The sequence below is a fragment of the Danio rerio genome, chromosome 2 (genome assembly GCF_052040795.2).
Source record: "Danio rerio strain M-AB ecotype USA chromosome 2, GRCz13ab, whole genome shotgun sequence".
Lineage (NCBI taxonomy): Eukaryota > Metazoa > Chordata > Actinopteri > Cypriniformes > Danionidae > Danio > Danio rerio.
This window is the reverse complement of record NC_141022.1, coordinates 22,823,710-22,830,000: the sequence shown is the minus strand read 5'-3', so window position 1 is coordinate 22,830,000 and position 6,291 is coordinate 22,823,710. Positions and strand designations below refer to the sequence as shown.

The window sequence follows — 6,291 nt, the reverse complement described above, 5'->3', positions numbered from 1 at the left end:
CTCATCTCCTCCAATGTTCCACACAGAATATTTCCCCCAGATTCAATTCTGAAAACCCAAGCAAGCTGATTGAGCTGAGGAAAATCATACTCTGTTAGCACTGACTGTACTTTAATATAAGCTAAATACCTCTAAACAGCTTATACACTGATCACAGTTCTTAGTGTAACTAAATGTTAAATATTTTCTTTATGATTGTTTTCTACTGGAAACTGAATAAGTGCTTTATTTGCCTTTTTTATAGAAACAACTTTGAGATGAATCTCTTCACTGTGATTCTGCTTTGTCTGTGATGAATTATTCAATTACTTACAAAGCCACATCAAATATGTAAAGAATGTTTATTTGTGTTCTGTACATTGATGACGTGTTAGAAATACATGATATTTATAAGAAATAGATCATTCTGTACAGGTCTTCATGTACCTATCTCTGCTTTGCTATATGCAAATATACAATGTGCTGGTCATTAATAGTAGACCTGTTGTCTAACTGGTCTAAATCCTCCACATCTGTCTTCTTTAGACTGGCTGATGTGTGTCGTCGATGCTCTGGTTTCAGCTGGCGCTGCATCTTCAGCTCCTCCAGCATCCACACAGAGTCTCACAGACGCAGCAGAGGAAGCTCAGGATCAGGAAGCTGTTCTCTGCAGTTCCTCTGCCACTCCTGCTCACCCTCTACAAATCATTGAAAGCATTTATCTACACTGACTCTAACAATACAAAGCCACGACTGCTGGCATTCAGATAAGTGTAATGCCACTGGCCACCTGGTCACTGCAACCAGGGGTGGCACTCAATGTCATCTAAACTGGACCGATCTGCTGGCGCTGCACTGAGACACCAGCGAATTAGCTGACGGCACTCTGTTCCACACAACACAGCCTTCAGAACCACAAAAGCACAAACTTCTGCTCGCTCACCGCTTCATCTTCATCTCTTACCTGTCGACAGCTTCCTCGGGAAGTGCAGTCTGCTTTTGGACGTGACCCTCTGTGCGCCTCTGAAGGGGAAACAGTCGCACAGGATGTTGTAGAGAGTAACGCCGATGGACCAGACTATCAGTGGAGAGGCATGATAGCGATGATGCCGAAACCACTCAGAAGGAGCAAAAGCTGGAGTGCCTGAGAGACACAAGAAGAGCACAAACACACACTCTAAAGGCTCCAGTACACACAAACTCCCTTTGGAGAAACACAAGTTCACAAACATCCTCAGAGCGATCCTTCAGTCACACAAACCAACCTGCAAAGTATCTGTAGGCCGAGTCCTTCATCAGATCTCCACAGCCGAAGTCCAGCAGCTTGATGTCGTGTGAGTCTGTGGAGATCAGCAGGTTCTCTGGCTTGACGTCTCGGTGCAGGACACGGCGGCTCTCGCAGTGTTTCAGCGCCGCGATCCTCACAGAAACTCTGGAGATCTTGGCAAGGAGCCGGACGCTCCAGGATCAGGACGTAGCGTCTGCGATGGTCAAACCAGTCCAGCAGCTGCAGGACACTGGGGCAGACAGGAGATGAAGAGTCGCGGGTCATCAACGCCACCTCCAGCGGCAGACGACCCTGACCGTCCTGCAGGACAAATGCTTCGTTACATCCAGGACTGAATCAAACACAACAGATTCACGCTCAACTTACAACTTTCAGTCTGGTGTGCGTCCGCTCTTTAGACACGTACTTGATGGCCACCTGTAGACAGATAAAGCAAGGTAAATCAGCCCTGCCTGATCGGGACACGGGACATTTACTGACATCAACATTTCTAAAGCCTGTCTGAATGAAGGAAGTGAAGGAAAAGTCTTACTGGCAGTCCATCAGACCTGCGGATCCCAGCAAACACAGAGCCGAATCCACCTCGTCCCAGCAACGGGCCCTTGGCATATTGGTCTGCAAAACAGAAGAGCAGCAGAAATGTGTTGAAGAGAAAACATGAGCTGAGTCTCTTTAATGACTAATCATTTCTCAACTGAGTCTCCGCCATAAGCCTGTGCTGACCTCTGTGAGAGCGTTTGGCAGGTCTCCTAGACGAGGTGGACGCCGTTTGCTGCTTCCTCTTCCTCTTCCTCTGATCTGTGGACACTGAATCGGCCAACAGGGAGGACAGAGGAGCCAAATAACCATGAAGCCCACCAGAAGCGTCCCGTGTCTCTGTGTCCTGAACTGCTGTCTGGGTGAAAGCTGCACTCCTGGATCTGGAGCGGCCTGAGGATGAAATATCACAGACAGCAAACACTGATTATTGATTATTAATAAAACATCACTCACTGTCAGTGGTCACACTGCATTATTACAATCATTACAACTGATTCAAGGAACAAAATACTTTCTCAATAAGTCTGTTTGTTTCTTCATTAAAAAAGTGGGACCTAATTACCTATAGCCATGCTCAATCTATCCCAGATATGGCTCACAATGTCAACTAATTGACGCGAAAAAGACGTAATTACTTTGATAATCAAAAACGTCGCTCATTTATACTCATTTGTACATTTTCTGAAGCGTTTTAGAAGAAGGGAATATCTGAAACCGAATGTTACGAAGTTAACAAGCCAGCTTTTTATTTATTTACATTTATATATTTATTTATTTACCTATAATAATAATAATTATTATTATTATTGTTGTTATTATTATTATTATTATATTTTGCTAAAAAATATATAATTTCAGTATTGGATTACTTGCGATAATCATATAAAATTATTATTATTATTATTGTTAATTTTCTATGTCACTTCAGAATGAAACAGACACAGATAAGTGGGGATGATTAAAAATGATAATAATAATAAAATGTGTGTGTGTGTGTGTGTGTGTGTGTGTGTGTGCATACAGTATATAATGAATAATTGTTCTTTTTATACATTCACTTTAGCCAATGCCGTATGCAATGATGTATTTGTATTATTCATACTTGATTATGATTATTGATAATGTATTATTTTATGCTACATTATTGAATTTCCACTTTTATAATGTGTGATTCATTACTTTTTATAAACCTTTTTTGTTAACTGTTATAAAACTGTAAGAAAAAAATATCACTCCGGCACTACTTTTGATAAAGAAGACACATTTTTTTGATAATACATCTCTCTTTATAGTATAAAATATACATTACAAGTTTGAGCTTGCTAACTTATAGATAACTGGAGTTCCCCTTCGGGGGGAACTTCAGCACTATAAGTGGATTTGATGTTCTAAATCCACGTATGGGAGATTCGGTTCAGAAGCTACTCGTCTGAAAGAGTATTGAACGGGCCAATGAAAGCAATGAATTGGCAGCGTAAGCCTCCTGCTGCATCGTCAATTAACTGAGCATATAAGCACACCTGGCACCAGCAGATGCTATCCTTTTCACTTCAGAGACTTTTCTGATCGAGCTTCATGAGGGTTCCTCTTGCTGAGCTACAGCCACATCGAGCGAACGAGTGTCTCCCGGTCCAGAGAGAGTCCACGCAGTGGCAGACGGTCGAGCTGGGTTTCTCCCTTGCCTGGCGTCCCTTTGGGTCCGGTCCTCCAGAGCGGTGCGTATTGTTGCAAAGCATCCTAAAAGAGCAACGAAGTCGTGCAGCACGTCCTTTTCAGGATGGCGCTCCGACTGTGCGTTTCTGGTTGCGGTGGTTTCCTGGCTCCGGATGATGGACACGATCACTGCATTACATGTTTGGGGGTCCAGCATGTTAATGTGGTGCTCGGGGGCGGTTCATGTCGTCACTGCGATGCCATGACCGTCGTGCAGTTGAGATCGCGGCTAGCTTTCGTAAGAGAGCGAGCCACCCCAGTCGCCCCCTGCTCTTACGAGCTCTGCACCGCCGCCAACTTAGCTCTTCGGACTACTGAGTCCGCTGCGTGTGCTTTGGGGAGGACGATGTCCACACTAGTGATCCAGGAGCGCCACCCCTGACTAAAACTTGGCTGGTATGCGCGAAGTCGACAAAGTCCGCTTTCTTGACTCGCCCATATCCCAAGCTGGTCGGCGACACTGTCTGCGAATTCACCCAGGAATTCGAGGCAGTGAGAGAGCAGTCTGATGGGTGATGCCTTATCAGCGGATCCGTAAGCCCGCTCCGCCCGCCGTGCCATCCATAACTGCTCCTCGCCGAAGGCGCCCACCTACGAGAGCTGCACCGCCCCCACACACGCCTCTGGCGAAGCAAGCGCCTCGAGCACCTCGGAAGCAGGCAGCTCCCCCTGCCCAGAACGTCGCTAAGTCCGGCAACGGACCGCGAAGCGTCCCTGGGACAGGTCATCTGGAGAAGAGGGAACTTGCTCTTCCCCGCTGGAGGGCGGGGCGCCATTTCCAACGGCACCTTTTACTGCCATGAAATGAAAGGGCACTTTTTCACTTCCCCGGATGTTACAGCCCGAAATCAGCCAGTCTGAGACACTGTGCTCTCTAGCTCGCAGGTTCAGTGCGCTCCGCCAGTGGCTCACGAGCACTGCAAGCCCTGCTAGTCTGGGACGCGCCACCTCTCAGCTCGCAGGGTCTACATGCTCCGCCAGCGGCTCACGGGTGGCGGGGGGATGGTCTCCCTTTTTCCGGAGTCAGAGTGCAGAGCCAGAGCGAATCGCTCTCCTCCAGCTCTTCTGTGGGACCCTCGCGCTCCCGGATCAGCACACCCGCTCCACGCTGCCCCTCCGCAGGTATGTCAGCGATTGCTGCGATGACCTCATTAGCGAGGGCTCTGCCTGCCTGGTTAGCGCGGGCCAGCCCCTCGCGGTGGCTCATACGCACGATCAGACTCGGCTACGAACTTCAGTTCTTAAAACGGCATCCCAAGTTCAAGGGCAGGTATTTCAACAGGGTCAATCCCCTGTCCGCCCCTGTCTTGCGAGAGGAGATTGCTGCCCTCCTGGCGAAGGGTGCAATCGAGCCGGTACCTCCAGCCAAGATGGATCTGCGCGTTTTGAACCGCTGCCTTCACAAGCTGTCGTTCAGAATGCTTACGCAGAAGCGCATCCTCCGATGCTTCCGCCCTCAGGATTGGTTTGCAGCCATAGACCTGAAGGACGCGTATTTTCATGTCTCCATTCTTCCACGCCACCGTCAGTTTCTGCGGTTTGCGTTTGAAGGTCGAGCATTGCAGTACAAGGTCCTCCCTTCGGGCTCTCTCTGTCTCCGCGGGTCTTCACCAAACTCGCGGAGGGTGCCCTAGCACCCCTTCGGCTCGCCGGCATCCGCGGGGTCAGAGGCCCCTAGGTGAAGGGCCAGGGGGCACCCTAGGGCCTCTACTGCAAGTCCAGGGAGAGAGGTGGACCCCTGGGTAGCTTGCTGGGGTCAGAGGCCCCTAGGTGGAGGGCCAGGGAGCACCCTTCGGCCTCTACTGCAAGTCCAGGGAGAGTGGTGGACCCCTGGGTAGCTTGCTGGGGTCTGAGGCCCCTAGGAGGAGGGCCAGGGGGCACCCTGGGGCCTCTACTGCAAGTCCAGGGAGAGAGATGGACCGCTGGGCAGCTTCCTGCTGTCAGAGGCCCCTAGGTGGAGGGCCAGGGGGCACCCTAGGGCCTCTACTGCAAGTCCAGGAAGAGAGGTGGACCCCTGGGAGGCTTGCTGGGGTCAGAGGCCATAAGGTGGAGGGCCAGGGGAAACCCTGGGGCCTCTACTTCAAGTCCAGATAGAGAGGTGGACCCCTGGGTAGCTTGCTGGGAACAGAGGTCCCTAGGTGGAGGGCCAGGGGGCACTCTTGGGCCTATACTGCAAGTCCAAGGAGAGAGGTGGAGCCCTGGGTAGCTTGCTGGGGTCAGAGGCCCCTAGGTGGAGGGCCACGGGGCACCCTGGGGCCTCTATTGCAAGGTCAGGGAGAGAGGTGGACCCCTGGGTAGCTTGCTGGGGTCAGAAGCCCCTAGGTGAAGGACCAGGGGCACACTGTGGCCTCTACTGCAAGTCCAGGGAGAGTGGTGGACCCCTGGGTAGCTTGCTGGGATCAGAGGCCCCTAGGAGGAGGGCCAGGGGGCACCCTGGGGCCTCTACTGCAAGTCCAGGGAGAGAGATGGACCGCTGGGCAGCTTCCTGCTGTCAGAGGCCCCTAGGTGGAGGGCCAGGGGGCACCCTAGGGCCTCTACTGCAAGTCCAGAAAGAGAGGTGGACCCCTGGGTAGCTTGCTGGGGTCAGAGGCCATAAGGTGGAGGGCCAGGGGGAACCCTGGGGCCTCTAATTCAAGTCCAGATAGAGAGGTGGACCCCTGGGTAGCTTGCTGGGGACAGAGGCCCCTAGGTGGAGGGCCAGGGGGCACTCTTGGGCCTATACTGCAAGTCCAAGGAGAGAGGTGGAGCCCTGGGTAGCTTGCTGGGGTCAG

At 51.0% G+C, this 6,291-nt stretch overlaps 1 pseudogene across 1 annotated transcript in view; it reads right to left on the bottom strand.

Annotated features, from left to right (window-relative positions):
• LOC110438161 (serine/threonine-protein kinase pim-1-like) overlaps positions 1–2,379 on the bottom strand; it is a 4,642-nt pseudogene extending 2,263 nt beyond the window's left edge. Inside the window, exons 1-6 of the transcript XR_015477988.1 lie at positions 2,370–2,379; positions 1,991–2,197; positions 1,800–1,882; positions 1,634–1,684; positions 1,245–1,567; positions 1–1,123 (exon numbers count right to left, since the gene is read on the bottom strand). The exon at positions 1–1,123 is cut by the window's left edge and continues 2,263 nt beyond it. The product of XR_015477988.1 is annotated as a serine/threonine-protein kinase pim-1-like (transcript). The remainder of the gene's footprint in view (positions 1,124–1,244; positions 1,568–1,633; positions 1,685–1,799; positions 1,883–1,990; positions 2,198–2,369) is intronic.
• Positions 2,380–6,291: the final 3,912 nt, after the last annotated feature.